This window comes from Panthera uncia, chromosome B1, assembly GCF_023721935.1.
Source record: "Panthera uncia isolate 11264 chromosome B1, Puncia_PCG_1.0, whole genome shotgun sequence".
NCBI lineage: Eukaryota > Metazoa > Chordata > Mammalia > Carnivora > Felidae > Panthera > Panthera uncia.
The window spans coordinates 176,344,470-176,361,326 of NC_064811.1; the positions used below are offsets into that span (position 1 = coordinate 176,344,470).

At 40.3% G+C, this 16,857-nt stretch overlaps 1 protein-coding gene and 1 long non-coding RNA gene across 8 annotated transcripts in view; one reads left to right on the forward strand and one right to left on the reverse strand.

The window, feature by feature from the left end:
- Nucleotides 1-4,989, reverse strand: part of DLC1 (DLC1 Rho GTPase activating protein) — a 550,042-nt gene extending 545,053 nt beyond the window's left edge. For 5 of the 6 annotated variants that reach the window (XM_049631683.1, XM_049631686.1, XM_049631682.1 and 2 more), the window contains exon 1: nucleotides 4,904-4,941. The gene's annotated coding sequence lies outside the window, so the exon portion shown is untranslated. Of the gene's footprint in view, nucleotides 1-4,903 lie in introns of all 6 variants that reach the window. The other variant, XM_049631680.1, reaches the window with a different exon arrangement.
- Nucleotides 4,990-5,031: 42 nt separating this feature from the next.
- On the forward strand, nucleotides 5,032-14,718 carry LOC125923414 (uncharacterized). Of its 2 annotated transcripts, none has more exons than XR_007458029.1 (4): nucleotides 5,032-5,116; nucleotides 7,154-7,257; nucleotides 7,924-7,997; nucleotides 14,471-14,718. It is a non-coding gene; the product is annotated as an uncharacterized LOC125923414 (long non-coding RNA). The 2 variants fall into 2 exon arrangements; XR_007458028.1 differs by lacking the exon at nucleotides 14,471-14,718 and adding an exon at nucleotides 10,524-10,623.
- The last annotated feature ends 2,139 nt before the right edge of the window (nucleotides 14,719-16,857 follow it).

Consider the following 16,857-nt stretch of genomic DNA (forward strand, 5'->3'; position numbering starts at 1 on the left):
GTATATACTATATGTATATATAATATATACTATATGTATATATATATATACTATATGTATATATGTATATATAAAATACATATTATATTATATACTAAATATTAACATATATTACTAACATATGCTAGTAATAATAACTGTTTCAATTAAATTCCTAAGAGTCTAAGGGAGAATTGCCAGAAAAATAAGATCTAAGTATTAAGAGAAACTGGGATGTGAAGGTGACCCTTTGCAAAATTTGAATTTTGGACCCCAGATATTTTTCTGAGTCCTCTTTTGACTAAGGTGTTTTATTTGCTCATTTGTGCATTTTTTTTTGCTACACAATTGTTATAATCCTTCCAACAGTGTATATATTATATATATATATATATATATATATATATATAAACAGTGTATATATTATATATATATATAAACAGTGTATATATATATATATATATATATAATCCTTCCAACAGTGTATATATATACCTATAAATGGAAAAGGGTAGTGCATGCATTAATTTATACCTGAATGTAAAAGTCTGCGTCAGTTTTAGATGTTCTAGTGTCACTAGGTATTATTATCTTCCAGAGCTATAGGGTAATGTGTGGATATACCACACTTCGCACATCCCTTCACCTGTACATTGACTTCTGGGTGGTTTCCCATTTTTAACTATGGTGTATCAGAGCATCTGTAGATGATCCAGAGTTACCCTTCCTGATTCATGTTACTACCACCACCCGGTTAATCACCCTTAAGATGCTACTAACTTGCTTGGGACATCTTTGATGACTCCCCACCACCCGGGTGTGACTCAGTAACTTTTTCAGATAGTATTTTTCTTCTCTTTGCTCTGTATAATTTTTGTCCCCATGACTAATTCCCTTATCTCCAGAAGGTGCCTTCGCCATGTGCTTTAGGAGACTTCATGTTATGGGGCCAAAATGAAGTTGCTAGGCAAGTTAAATGCTACCAACATCCAAGTCTTCAAAGTTTCTCAGTTGGTTAGGCCTCCAACTTCGACTCAGGTCCTGTTCTCATGGTCCATAAGTTGGAGTTCTGCATTGGGCTCAACATCAAGTTCCGGGCTGACAGTGCGGAGCCTGCTTGGAATTCTCTCTCACTCTCTCTCTCCCCTCCCCTTCCAGGTGTGCTCTCTCAAAATAAATAAATAAATAAACCTAAAAAAAAAAAAAAAAGTCATACTCTCTGCCTCCCTAAAGTATAATTTAGGAATGTGTCTGGCTACATATAATTGAAAACTCATCCAAGGGCGCTTTAAACATAAGGGTGTGTTTTTCTCACACTATACCAAGTTCAGACGTCGATGGCTGGCACGGTTCAGCTGATCTGCAATGTCCACTCAGCAAAATTACTATCTCCACGTAAATCTTTTAAATATTATGATCACAGGGTGGGCCGCGATAGATACAGACACCAGGTCCGCGTTCAGAGCAAGAAGCAGAAAAGGCAGCTAGGCCACCTCCCTTTGTTTCTTTCTTAGGAAAGCAGAGGATGTACGTGAAATCTAGCAATTGCCACTTACATCTCATTGCCAAGAACTGTTTCGCTTGACCACATCTAACTGTGATTCTGGGAGGTGACTATTCATCTCTGACACACTACCGTGGAAGTCAACCAGGAATGAGGGGGGTGGGATTGGGTGTGGTTCAGCTAATCTACAGGATCTGCCAGATGCTGAGATTCTCCAAGTGTAATTCCAAAGCCAGTATATGAGGCTCGAGCCTCATCTTATCTTCTATTTTATCTAACAGGATTCTTACTCCAGTTGGGATGCTTCACTGTTCTTCAGATGCTGCAGTAGTGTCCTTGTTTCTGCAGCCTGTGTCTGATCCCTCTCCTTGATATCCTTTCTCATGCATCACCACTTATCCTTGCTTCTTCAAGTCCTGCTTGCTACATGAAATCTCCACTGGCCTCTCTCACACTGATTTATATGTATCTATCCGTCTTTCTATCTATCTATCATTTAAAAAAAAATTTTAATGTTTATTTTTGAGACAGAGAGAGAGAGAGAGGGGGGGGGGAAGGGGCAGAGAGAAAGGGATACACAGAATCCTAAGCAGCTGTCAGCGCAGAGGCAGACGCAGGCCTCGAACTCATGAACCGCGAGATCATGACCTGAGCTGAGGTCGGATGCTTAACCGACTGAGCCCCCCAGGCGCTCCTATCTATCATTTTTTAATTTTTATTTATTTTTTAGAGACAGAGAGGGACAGAGCATGGCTGGGGGTGGGGAGGGGCAGAGAGAGAGGGAGACACAGAATCTGAAGCAGGCTCCAGGCTCCAAGCTGTTAGCACAGAGCCCAACGTGGGGCCCAGCCCACGAACCATGACATCATGACCTGAGCTGAAGTCAGAAGTTTAACCAACTGAGCCACCCAGGCACCCCGGATTTTTATCTTTTTAAAATGTACCGGTAAGGTACCATATTAAATTAGTGATATTTACATCGCTTCTCAATTTTAGAGTGTGAATAATATCCGTATGATTTATAGAAAAAAAGAGAGATGAATTTGAAAATGAGCGTTTCATCATTTGGAACAGGAAGTGCACAGGACTATTGGAAGTTCCTACTTTCGAAATAAGCCTTACAGAGAAAGAGAGATACCATATGTTTTCACTCTTATGTGGATCCTGAGAAACTTAACAGGAACCCATGGGGGAGGGGAAGGAAAAAAAAAAAAGAGAGGTTAGAGTGGGAGAGAGCCAAAGCATAAGAGACTCTTAAAAACTGAGAACAAACTGAGGGTTGATGGGGGGTGGGAGGGAGGGGAGGGTGGGTGATGGGTATTGAGGAGGGCACCTTTTGGGATGAGCACTGGGTGTTGTATGGAAACCAATTTGAGAATAAATTTCATATATTAAAAAAAAACACTTATGACTATTTAAAAAAAAAGGAGTTCCTACTTTCTACAGGAAGTCATGATTGTTACCTCCTAACAATATTTAAATCGATTTCCAAGGGATCTAGTAGGAAAGAGAATGAAGGTGCTTGCATAAAAATTCTTATCCTATAATTCAGTGACTCTTGGTCATATAGAGGCTGAATTAATACGAAGATTTCCTGCATCTTTTCCTAAATGTAAGGATCCATATTAGCCTTTAGGCCCTAAATCTTTATTTACATAAGGGTGTCAGGTGATTTTGAACCAGACAGTCTTCTGCTCACATTTTGAAAGTCGCCACCACAGAGAAGGTGGAACCATTAGAAAAGCCACAACCAATGGGGGAAAATGAGAACTACAGCCTTGTGATTGGAGGGCATAAGCATTAGCTATGACCGTCTGGAACTCTTTGTCAGGACAGTCCAATCATTGCAAAATAAGATCAGTTTGAGAAACAAAGAAGGAACTATGGACTCAAAAATAATTTTCCTTTGGCCATTATGTGTAGTAAAATATATAATTCTCACAATAGAGTGGGAATTCAGTCATTTTTATTTTTTTTCAGAACATATTTATCAAATACATTTACCAAATTTCAAAAGGTGAATGAGGTGTTTCCTCTCAAGCACTATGGCAGAAAGGATGTTCAGAGAAACTGTTCTACTACAGTGTTCCTAAAAATGCTGAACACAGGTATAAACAGACAAACCCCCCAAAACAAAAGCATAGGTGAGGAGGGCAGGAAACCAAGAGAATTCCTTACAGAACAGAAATGATAGGAAAGTACAAATTCTAACAGTTTTCTAAACATTGAGTTCAGAGGTCTAAAGTACAGCATAGTGACTACAGTTAACAATACTGCATTGTCTACTTGAAACGTGCTAAGAGAGTAAATCTCAAGTGTTCTCACAACACACACACACACACACACACACACACACAAATGGTACCTAGACGGGGTGATGGATATGTTAACTAGCTTGACTCTGCGGTCATTTCATAATGTATACATGTATCAAAACATCAAATTTTATATCTTAAATATATACAATTTCTATTTATCAATCACATCCCAGGAAGCTGAAAACGAAAAACAGAAGAAAGTAGCGTTAGCCTTGAAGAGACTTGTCAAACATTGGTGGCTTCACTGGGCTGCACAAATAAGACAGAGTAGTCAAATTTCATAACCCCTATATGGCCGGAACAAACTCAAGCTAGATTGCTTAGTGTTCCCGGCTTAGTCTGTTGGGGCTGCTCTAACAAAACACCACTGACTAAGTATTTCTCACAGCTGTGGAGGCTAGGAAGTCAGTCCAAGGTCAAGGTGTCAGCAGGGTCACCTTTTGATGAGGATTGTCTTTTTGGTTCATAGAGTCATCTTGCTAAATCCTCATATGAAGAATGGATCTTTCTAGAGCCTCTCTTATAGGGCACTAATCCCATTTATTAGGGATCTACCCTCGAAGCTTAAGCAACTCACAAAGGCCTCACCTACTAAGACTGTCAGAATTGGCATTAGGATTTCAACATGTGAATTTGGGTGGGGGGAGGGTGGGATGGGGACACAAATATTCAAACCACAGCATCCTGACCCCGGCCTCTCAAAATTCATGTCCTTTTCACATGTAAAATACGTTCATTCCATCTGGATAGCGCCCCAAATCTTAACTTGTTCCAGGATCAACTTAAAAGTCTTCATCCAGTCTCATCCACATATCATCGAAAGCAAGTATGAGGGAGACTCAAGATACCATTCATCCTAAGGCAAATTGCCTGGATGCCTGAAACTCTTTATATACCACGTATTTTCCTATACATACGTGCCTAAGATAAAGTTGAAATTTTTTTAATGGTTTTATTTTTGAGAGAGAGAGAGAGAGAGACACGGAATGCCAGTGGGGGAGGGGCAGAGAGACCCAAGATAAAGTTTAGTTTAAAAATTAACCCCAGTAAGATATTAACGATATTAGTAAAATTGTACAATAAATTATTGTGCTGTACTCACCCTCCCTCTTGCGATGCCCTGAGATGATGAAATGCAGAATGAAGAGATGAAGTGAAGTGAATGACACATTGTGACGTAGCGTTAGGAGACTCTTGACCTTCTGATCATTTATTTGTCAGAAGGAGGAGCACTGTTTCCAGGTGCATGCAGCTCCGAAACGGCGGAGCAAAGCGGAGACAGCGAAGCCACTCAGAAGGGGGATGGCAGCAACAGGTCTAAAGGGAGACCAAAACCTAACAACGCAAACAACGCTAAATCCCCCTTGGCTCCGTGCCCCACATTGCAGCTGAGCCCCCAGAATTGCAGTTGGCTGGAATCGCAGGCCAACAGATCTACCAATGTGGGTGGGGTTCATGGCGACCGTGCCCTGCTCCCATGGTCCCGGTGGGCAATACCCCACGGGGGGGGGGGGGGGCGCCAATCGCCTTCCCCCCAAACAGGGCTCTGCCTGGGTGGAGGCTCTCAAGGACACTTTGAAATCCAGGTGGAGGCAGTTGTACCTTCAGGGCTCTTGGGCTCCACAGGCTGGTGGAGAAGGCGCCCCCCGGAGGTGCAGCCACATCGTGGGTGTCGAGCCCCGGGCAGTTGAGGATTTTTGCGCCACAATTGAAATTCTGGAGCTGAACCCAGGATGTGAGGTGGCCCTGGACAGTAGAGGTTCTTCCTTTGCCTTTTTTTTTTTTTTTTTTTCCCCCTGCAGGTGCCTTCTACTCTTCTCTACAGATGGGTAGTGTGAGGGCCAGCCCAGAAGATCTCTGAAATGCCTTCAGGGTCATGCTTTCATTGCCTTAGAAAGTAGGTTTTGGCTTGTTTAGATCAACATCTAAACCAATCTCCCCACCATCTTGATGAATAACTCCTAGTTTCCATTGAGATGGTGGATGTGCACCAGTCTCTATCCAATTTGGCCACAACCCTTGTGTTCTCTGATGAGCGTGGTTTCTTCTTCCAATATGGATAGGCTGAGAATTTTCCAAATATTTAAGTGCTGTTTCCTTTTTGATTAACCACTCTGTCTCCAAATCATTTCTTTCTTCTTAAATTTGACCGTAAACATTCAAAAGAAGCCAAGCTGTTCCTTCAACACTGTGCTTGGAAGTAGTTTCAGCCAGATATCCAATTTCATTGCTCACAGTTCTACCTTTCCCCAAACACAAGGACACGGCACAATTCAGCCAAGCTCCTTGTCACTTGATAACAAGGGTCGTCTTTCTTCCAGTTGCCAATAACATGTTCCTTCCTGCCATCTGAGACCTCATCAAAATAGCCCTTACCATTACTATTTCCCCCAACATCTTTTTCATGAGCACTTAGATATTCTCTTATAGATTGAGGCTTTCTCTACAGCTCTCCTTTTCTGAGCCCTCCCCAGCTTTGCCTTTAAGAGTTCATTCAAAGCAGCATAGGCTTTTCCAAACATGCCTCTTCGGGCGCTGCCCATAATAGAGCGCTAAAGCCACTTGTACATTTTTAGGTATTTGTGATAGCAGCAACCACACTCTTGGCACCAATTTTCTTAGTCTGTCCAAGCTGCTATAGCAAAATACCCCAGACTGGGGGACTTCTAATAAACAGCAGAAATTTATGACTCACAGTTCTGGAAGCTGGAGGTCTGAGATCAGGGCGCTGGCACGAGTGGGTGAAGGCCATCTTCCAGGTCACAGACTTACCATTATATCTTCACATGGCACCAGGAGGCAAGGTATCTCTTTGGAGCCTCTTTAATAAGGCACTCATCCCATTTATGAAAGCTCTACCCTCCGGACTTAAACACCTTCCAAACCAAAGGCCCCATCTACTAATCCCAACACCTTTGGGGGTTAAAACTTCAGCATAAAAATTTGGGGGGGATATAAATATTCAGGCCATAGAAGTTCTCCCCCCCCTCCCCCCCAAAAAAAGGTTGATTGTCACCTAGGTAAAGCAAGGGCAAACTTAATCTGGAAGAAAGGAATTTAAATGCAGGCTCAAACGACTCCTACAGTTAATATTTCAAGGAACACAAGCCACATTAAAAAAAACCAAACAAACCCACAAGCATGAGAGAGTCAGGAGAAACTCCACCCTTGTTGCCTGTGCCAGGCTGACTTGTAAGGACTATGTTCCATGCCCTCTGCTTTTAGCTGGAGCCAGTCAGGGTGGAGACTTGACAGAAGATGGTGGAGGTGGGGGAAGAAGAAAGATGGAAAGGTAGTTAATCATCTGATTTCTCTCTGCACAGTGACTCATTCCAGTTTTATTCTTCCACAGAAAGTCATTGCTTATCACAAGGCAGACTGCAATATACAGATGTCTCTCCAAGGGTTGGAACCTCCCTCCATCTCCTTGTTCCTTAGGACCTAGGATGTTAACAGGTTTGCTACTGCTTAGATTTGGTTGCTGCGTGTACCCTGGTCTGCCTTCATCTGTCCAGCTTTCAAATGGACACTTTATATACAGCCTCATTCTCTTCGAATTTTTCTAATTTGAGTGGGCCATTTATTTCTTGTTTTCCATGGAACAGAGAACTGGAAGATAGAAACAGGCTGATATGGGTATAATCTTAATTCCATGAGTCAATGACGAGAGAAAAATGACGGAAAATATATAATATGTAAAAACACAAACATAAAAACTGATGAATATCCAGTACTTATTAAAGATACTAAGCCTTGGATATGGGAAGAAAAATGTACACCAAATAAAATAAAGATAAACTCCATCTATGTAAAACAGATACTGCAGAAAAAGAATTAAAGATCTTGAAAGCTGTCAGAATGAAAAGTGGGTGACACATAAATGAGTGGTAGTTAAACCGATGCCTTTTCAATAGCAAACAAAGAAGCCAGAGGCTGTAGAATAATATTTAAAAGATTGAGGGAAAATATCAATCTAGAATTATAGCCTTGGGAAAAATGTTTCAATGAATGAGGGTAAAATAAAGACAGTTCCAGATAAATAAAAACTGAGAAAGTTTATGACCAAGAGACTCTACTGAAGGATTTCTTTTTTTTTTTTTTTAACAAATGTGGTCTGGGAAGGAGACAAATGATCCCCTGAAGGAAGTTCTGGGGAGCAAGAAAAATGCCAAGCTCTGAAAATGGTAGACCTGTGGGTAAGCCTAAAGAAATAACTATATAAATCGATAATAACACCTCTAATTGGTGGAGTTGAAAAAAGATTTTAAATCTTGAATAGCATGAGGTATCATTTGGAGGGTATATATTGCAGCGTACCAAGTAAACCTCCACTTGTTTGTTGTAAGAATTGCCGTGGGTGGTTATGAGTTTGTACACTAAGGCTCAACTTGTATTTCCATAGTAGAGATTTACAGCAATTGCCTGGGAGTAATTCAGGGGGAAAAAAAAATCTCCGGCAATTTGCTGCATCCAGAGAAGTGCTTGGCATGTTGCTGACTTTCCTCTTTCAGCCCCCTAAAGCAAATTGCAACCATATCTTGCCTTCAGACAGGAAAGTGCAAGCCCCTAATGGGCCAAGATACTGAGGAGGTACCTTACCCTGACTACTTGGGAGGGGTCTCCAGAGGAGCTTCTCTTCCCAATTATACATCCTTTCTTTCCAGAGAGGCAGCTGGAAGGTGAGGTAACTTATAAATTGGAGAAAAGGTTCATCTGGGAATGGCCAGCCTGATAATCACTAAGGACGGAATTACCAGCCAGACCAAGCATTCCCTTACACCACTTCAGGGTTTTCTTTAATGACAGTAGATTTCTCTTTATGTTTTATGCAGTTCTGTACCACGGCAGACTACATGTAATGGACAAAAAAAAAAAAAAAAAAAAAAGGTCACGGAATCTACTTTTTTATTTGCTGCTTTGGTTGTGGCCCACTCTGGAAAGTACAACGGATTCTGTTCCTTTGCAAGCCTGGGCCAGTCCAGGGAGTCAATTTGGTTTCATTTTGGCTTGAATGCTTCCTATGGACAGGGTCTGATTTCTTCCAATAACCGTTTTGGCTCCTGCCCAAGAACTGGCTGGCTCTTCACTTACCTTGTTATTTCTTAATGCTCTATTAAGCCCCAAATTCAAAGCCCAGACTTTTACTTTCTGTCCTACAGAAATAACTGACTTTGGGCCCCCTGTTTCAAGGGCAATATAAGCAGTTTAATAACCTAGAAAGGTTTTCATCATCTCTTTCACTCAACATTTTACCATTACCCATGGGATCCAGAAAATAAAGAGACTGCTTTTCACATTGATTTGCTTTGCTCAGAGCAGAATTTTCAGTCTTTGGTCTCACTTCAGAGACAAGTATAGGTCCTGATGCATCCAACTGCATCCAGGAAAACTAAGAGCTCTCAGTTAACCTCATGAGAAGTTCCAGAGGTATGTGGCACTTTGGTGGACTCAGGTTAATCTACTAAATACAATCTTTCAGGCTGCCTATCCGCTGCTTATCAGCATCAGGCTCTGACATGAAAAGAATTTGGCCTCTAAAAATACTAATTTGTATTTCTCAAAGGCACTTGACTCTAAGACCTGAATTCTTTGCAAAGCAGGATTTCTATCGAACAATGCAGAGGAAAAATAACTTTCCTAATACAAGTTTCCAAAAACAATGCAGCATTGAGGTTGAGGGCTCTCAAGGTCCTTCATTTTTGGAATTAACAAATTAAACACATTTCTATGGAGAAGATAAAATATGGATAAGGGCTCAGGTGCCCTCCAGCTGGCATGGAGGAAATTCTTTTTCAGCTTTGTTGATGTCACAGTTATCCTTTTAATTCGTGAAATTCAGTTCATAGATCTCTGCTTTGTGAGTTCACTTAGATTTCTATATTCCACATAAGGCACTGAAGGAATTCTATATTTTGTAAACCTGAAATATCTGCCCATACAGGCAACAAATGTTCCTTTTTATATGCAAATAGAGAGATCCATATTTGTTTAAAAAGCAAAGTTGTTACATTTTAAACACATTTTCTAGTTTGGAAATACCTTTCCTCTGGACAGCAAAGTATGCAAAAAATATACATGTACAGTTTGATAAATTCTCATGAAGTGAAAAGCTATGTAACCACTACCCGAGTCAAAATAGAATGTTGACAACTGTCTAGAAGCACTTCCCAAATATTAAACCCCTTTTCTTTCTAAATGTAGTCACCAACTTGACTTCTAAAATGACAGTTTAGTTTCCCCTGCCTTGGAAATATATTTAATTGGAGTTATTATGCATATATATACGTGTATGTAGATATGTATATTTCTGTTGGTATTATACCTAGAAGAAGATTGTAGGATTTTTGAGTTCCATGTCTGTTCAGACTTGCAGTGAATAAAATGCTCTTTTTATTTACTTATTTAAAATATTTTTTAAATGTTTATTTATTTTTGAGAGAGGGAGAGACAGAGTGTGCCTGGGGGAGGGGTAGAGGAAGAGGGAGCCACAGAATCTGAAGCAGGCTCCAGGCTCCACGTTGTCAGCACAGAGCCAGACGCGGGGCTCAAACTCATGAACCATGAGATCATGACCTGAGCCAGAGTCAGAGGCTTAACTGACTGAGCCACCCAGGCGCCCCTAAAATGCTCTTTTTAAATGGCTGCACCCAGTCAGTCTCCAGCAAGGAGCATTGATTCCGTTTCTTCATGCTGTTAGTGATTGGTGATGTCGTTCTTTTCAGTTTTAGCCATGCTGGTGCATATGTAGTGATGTCTCATGGAAACTGGAATTGGAATCTTCCGGATGAGTATAAAGTTTGAGCACATTTTCAGTTGTGAGTCTCTTCTTTGTCCCTCTTGCCCATTTCGTATCGTGATGGCTATCCATTTTCTTATTGATTTACATGAGTTTTTTTTAAACGTACTTCATTTGAGGCTTTTCTTGGTTATTTGTGTAGCATGATGCATTTTGTACGATATACATTGATGAACAGATGTTCTTAATTTTAATGTGGTTCATGTCTCGGATTTCTTCCTTTAAGGATAATGCTTTTTGCATATATATTTTAAAATGTCTCCCTATATCAAGGCAATGGAGATAGTTTCCTGTATTATCTTCTGGAAGTTTTATTGTACTGCTTTTCTTACTGAGAGCTACAGTTCATCCGGAGTTACTTTTTGTAAGATTTGATGTGCGAGTTTTGTTTTTTTCACATGGATATACAGATTACAGAAGTCCCCAGGTTTCCTCTCAAGATTCTCAGACATTGACACCACATATCCATCCTCTGTTGTTTCTTCTGCATTAAAATACAACACTCGTATTTTACAAGTTAGCATTTAGTGCACATTTATTATTTAACTGGTCAGACTTCAGCAAAACTTTTGTTTTACAGAGGAAATGGATATGAAAAGAGTACTGAGGAATAACAAATTCTCTCTGCTTAACTAGATTTTCTTTTTTAAAAAAAAATTTTTTTTTAAATGTTTATTTATTTTTGAGACAGAGACAGAGTGTGAGCAGGGGACAGGCAGAGAGATAGGGAGACACAGAATCCGAAGCAGGCTCCAGGCTCCGAGCTGTCATCACAGAGCCCGACGCGGGGCTCAAACCCATGAACTGTGAGATCATGACCTGAGCTGAAGTCGGATGCTTAACCGACTGAGCCACCCAGGCGCCCCTTAACTAGATTTTCTTTAGAGAAGGCCACATAAGTGCATATGGATTAGCAAATCAACATCAGCTTTGTGCTGTAAAATAAATCCATTAATAAATCTATTATTGGATTTATATGGGTATTTAGATTCTTTTCCAAAAGACATTTTTCCATTTCTACAAGTAACCTTTTTATATTTTTGAATTACGTTACTTCAATCAATAGCAATCTTTACTTACAGCATAAATGAATTACCGAAATTACCCCTTTATAATTAAAATCATTTTTTATATTTGAAAATGATTAAAATCGCTTGTCAATCACATTGCTCTAATCAAGTGCATGGGCTACACATAGAGGATTGTCTATACCTTTTTAAAAAAAGAATAAAAAATATTTGTTTTACATGGATTGAATAGTAATTTCAGTTAGTGTCTCCAGCCAGTATTTGATACACATATAACGTCCAAAATACCTGGGCACCAGGGTGGCTCAGCTGGTTAAGCGACCGACTCTTGATATCAGTTCAGGTCCTGACCTTGCGGTTCACGAGATCCAGACCCACATCAGGCTGTCGGGCTCTGACAGCTGAAGACTGCTTGAGATTCTCTCTCTGCCCTTCCCCTACTCGTGTGCACGCTCTCTCTCTCTTTCTCAAAATAAACAAATAAACTTAAAAAAACCAAAAAACAAAATGCTTTAATTCCAACAGTTAAATTCATTGTATTCATTGTTTATTAATTTGATAAATGTCAGGGTGAGAGCAAATTTATGGTACTATAGGTAAGAAGAATGCATTAAATGGAACTAATATTAAAACCTGTCATCAGTTATCAAATCTCAAATATTTATGTCTCAACCTTGTAATGCAACCAAAGTGGAAAGTTAATAATTGTATTTATATGTATTTTGATTTATTACATATGAAAGTATAATTACAAAACGTGACTAATTCTAATGTGAAATAATAAGTCGTAGTTAATTAAAACAATGATAGGTGAAATTTAAGGATTGCAAGACTAAAAGTGAAATGAGCTTGGGCAGAGCTTTTTATTTTTTTTTTAACGTTTATTTATTTTTCAGACAGAGAGAGACACAGCATGAACGGGGGAGGGGCAGAGAGAGAGGGAAACACAGAATCGGAAGCAGGCTCCAGGCTCTGAGCCATCAGCCCAGAGCCCGTCGCAGGGCTCGAACCCACGGACCGCGAGATCGTGACCTGAGCCGAAGTCGGATGCTTAACCGACTGAGCCACCCAGGCGCCCCAAGGGCAGAGCTTTTTAAAAGAAGCATTATTAATGGGGGCACCCGGGTACCTCAGTGGGTTAAGTGTCCAACTTTCGATCTTGACTCAGATCATGATCTCACAGTTCATGAGTTCCAGCTACGTGTGTGTGCCTGCACTGATAGCAAGGAGCCTTCTTGGAATTCTGTCTCTCTCAGTCTCTCTCCCTCCCCCTCCCCCATGCTGTCTCTCGAAATAAATAAATATGAAAAAAAATTTAAAAAGCATTATTAATGGCATCTTTATGGGTGCATTATCTTCTTTTCGGTATAAACTGGAAAAATCAAATAATTTGAAATGTATATCTTTAAAACTTACTGTATTTCTTTTGTTCAACATGATGACTGCTTATTAAAACCTCTTTCCTCAGTCTTGTCCTTTTTTTGATATTTCCCTCCAGATGGATACTCTTCTTCCCATTCCTATCTCTGTGTGATTTGAAAGTTTAGACCTACTTTGACTTCTCATCCCTTTCATTCACTCATTTGCTAAAGATCACTGTGTCTCTGTGTGTCTTATCACGTCTTCTTGGCTGTCCTCATTGTCTTCATCAACTCACTTTACACTACCAAAAAATTTAGTTTTATTTTATTTATTGATTAAAAATTTTTTTTTAATGTGTATTTTTGGGAGAGAGAGATTGACAGAGTGTGAGCAGGGGAGGGGCAGAGAGAGAGGGAGACACAGAATCCCAAGCAGGCTCCAGGCTCTGAGCTGTCAGCACCAGAGCCTGTCGTGGGGTTCGAACTCACAGACCTGGAGGTCACGACCTGAGCCGAAGTCAGATGCTCAACCAACTGAGCCACTCAGGCGCTCCCAAAAATTTAGTTTTAAAACTATGTAGTTTGAATAAGACCGTGCTGAGAGTAAAATCTTCAAATAGTTAGATTCTGCACATGACTTCAGGGGTTTTGCTAGATCTATCCCTACTCCCCCATATAGAATCGCATCAGTGCATTCTTTTTTTTTTCCTCAACAGTCTTTGACATTTGAATTCACTCTCGCACCACCTTCGCAAATGAACACTTTGTCCTACTTGCAAGGTCCCACACCGTACTCTTCAACTCCAGTCTAAGTTTAGTTCTAAGGGCGGATTTCTGCTGCTTAAACCTTTATTTTATGGAGGAGATAATGAGAGAAGAGAAAGAGAGAAACACGGGAAAGGATTCACAGAGTAGGTGACTCTCCTCTTCACTGCATTGGCCGTCCATTTTCTACCACATTTAATCTTGTCAGTCTCCAAATTTAGGACCTGTGTATAGTCAGATAAAATGACTCCCTTACTGTACAAAATGAGGTATTAATAGCATTCACAAATGGAACACATGTGTTCTTAGAGCTACTCAAGAAATTTCTAAGGGGTTCCATGTCTAGAGTGATTAACGTGATAAATTATTCGGATCTCAAAAAAGGTAAGACTTGCCCTATCTGGGCTTCTGACATAGTGTCTGTAGCTGCCAAGTTTCCTCCTCGGGACCATGCCCATCCCAGGGTTGACAAGATGTTTAGCTTCAGATTCTCCATGTGTTTAGCTCCGGCTGTTGCCTGACCTGAATTGCAGCTCAGGGTCCCTCTTTGCCCAATCTGGTTTTCTCTCTGTGTCTGTCTCTGTCTCTCTTTTTCTGTATCTCAGAGCAAAGTAAGGAAAACGTCATTAAAAAACAGGAAGAGAGACGAAGTTTCTTATTTCTTCTAGTAAGTAAACTCATGTCAAGGTTCCATGAATTACCTATTTTATTTATCCTAGAGACTTCACGATTTGCAAAAAATCAGCATGATGCAAGACACCCACCTGTTACGAGCTCCCCCCTGCATGTTTGCCATTCCCAGGGTCAGGAGCACTTGGTGAGACTTTGGATCTCCATTGCAGACTTCAAATGATTTCGAGAGACAGGAAAAGGAGGCGTTCCATGTTAATTCTGACAGATCAGTGTTATTCCTTCAGATGGAAGCAACATAGACTAGAAATAAATCAGTTTTATTCTTGAAAATTTACTTAGTCTCTGGACATATGTTTTCCATTAACTTTTCTAAGAGGACATATTTTTTCCATTAACTTTTCTAAGAGGTTACTGCAGACATTAAACCCACGTTTATTTTGTATCTGGGTGCAAGTTTTCTGCTTGCTGTTCACCATTGACACTTTATGTAATGCTGAATCCCTTCTGTGTACTTCTTTGATTTCTATTAACCTAAGAGAATACACTTGAATAATATTTAAATAATGCACTTAGCAACAACTATTAATACACTGTGCAGACCCTCACTTACTATGGACTGATGCTTTCCTGTGTTTTGCTGTTCATTTCTACAAGGTAGATTAAACTGCATTCATAAAAACTGAGCTGTTGCTTGTGAGCAGATAGGGGGCAGAATGTTCCCCAATGCAATCTTAAGCGTAATGCTCCTGAACTTTAAAAACTTGGCTCCATTTGTTGGAGATTAATTCTTCTTTTTCAGCTGTTGATGTGCTGTTCTCATTCTGCCCAATGTATAATTAAAATGCATTTAGAGTCTAGTGGATAAAGTTTAAAGGAGGGAGATAGAAGTTTTATTTTCAAGTGCCAATATTTACCTTACCTCAGAAGTCCTTTGAGCTGATTTAAGTTTATGATAAAGAATTTTAGGTATTGGGGCTCCTGGGTGTCTCAGTCGGTTGAGCGTCTGACTTCGGCTCAGGTCGTGATCTCATCATGGTCTGTGAGTTCGAGCCCCGCGTCAGGCTCTGTGCTGACAGCTGGGAGCCTGGAGCCTGCTTCAGATTGTGTCTCCTTCTCTCTCTGCCCCTCCCCTTGCTCACGCTCTGTCTCTCCCTCTCTCTTGAAGATAAATGAACATTAAAACATTTTTTAATAAAAAAAAAGATTTTTCTATAAGAGAAGAAAAAATTATAGCGGGTACAATATATGGAGTCAAGATACTATTTAATATAAAGATGGCAGAGAATAAAACATGATTCTTTGCTAATAGCATGATCTTGTGGAGACAGGGCCGTTGTTCAGGCTGGATGTAAGCCCATTGCTCTAGCAATTGTTCTCAAGCCTGAGGGCACAGTAGAATCTTCCAGAGGGCTTGTTAATTTACAGATTGCTGGGCTCTATTATGGAGTTTCAGATTCATAGGCCTGGGGGGAGTAGTATATTCAATCTGCATTCTTCACAAGTTGCCAGTGAGATGGCTGCTGCTGTTGCTGCTGGTCTGAGGGCCACTTTTTTAATTTTATTATTTTATTTTATTATATTTTAATGTTTATTTATTTTTGAGACAGAGAGAGACAGAGTGTTAGTGGGGAAGGGGCAGAGAGAAAGGAAAACACAGAATTCGAAGCAGGCTGCAGGTTCCCAGCTGTCAGCACAGAGCCCGACACGGGGCTTGAATTCATGAACCATGAGATCATGACCTGAGCTGAAGTTGGACGGCCAACCAACTGAGCCACCCAGGCGCCCCATGAGGGTCATTATTTTATAACTACTGTGCTGGAAGCGTAGCCTAGCACGACTTTCCTCCATATTTACATTGGAGTATCAGAGGAATTAGCTCCAGATAATGAGGAAACTATGGCGGAAATTCACAGAAGGAATACAGAAGTATAGGGGATATTAGAGGATATTAGAGGAGGTGATTTGGGATAGTTCACTCATTCATAGTAACAAGAAAAGGCGAAGTGTATGGGCACAGCTAGAAGGAGAGATGAGATGGGGTGGTGAGACGTGGAAATTCTGATTTCAACAGGGAGCAAACCATCATCTGAGGGCAAGGAGAGGAAAGGAGATGTTGGAACTTTTGAGGAGAGAGTACAAGTGTAAAAACAGTGGAGGGTCTGGTTGATTCTCTCAAGTAGACACACTTGTGTTCCTAAAACAACCACATCACGTTTGTTCATCTCACACCGAAAGAAACAGATTTCAGTGAGTCACTGGTTTTTAACTTAACAAGTCTTATTTCTTTCAGATGGATTTAAGCATTTAAATTCAATAGGCTTTTTATTTCCCATTTTGCATTATCTCTGCCTTCTCATCATTAGAGCAAAGAAAACCTTTGTGTTTTGTTTTGTTTTGCTTTTTCTGCATCACACTTTGGGCTGTGTTTGGGTTTCGCAGTAGGTTGTAGGAAGTGAGTTATTTTCAGCATCAT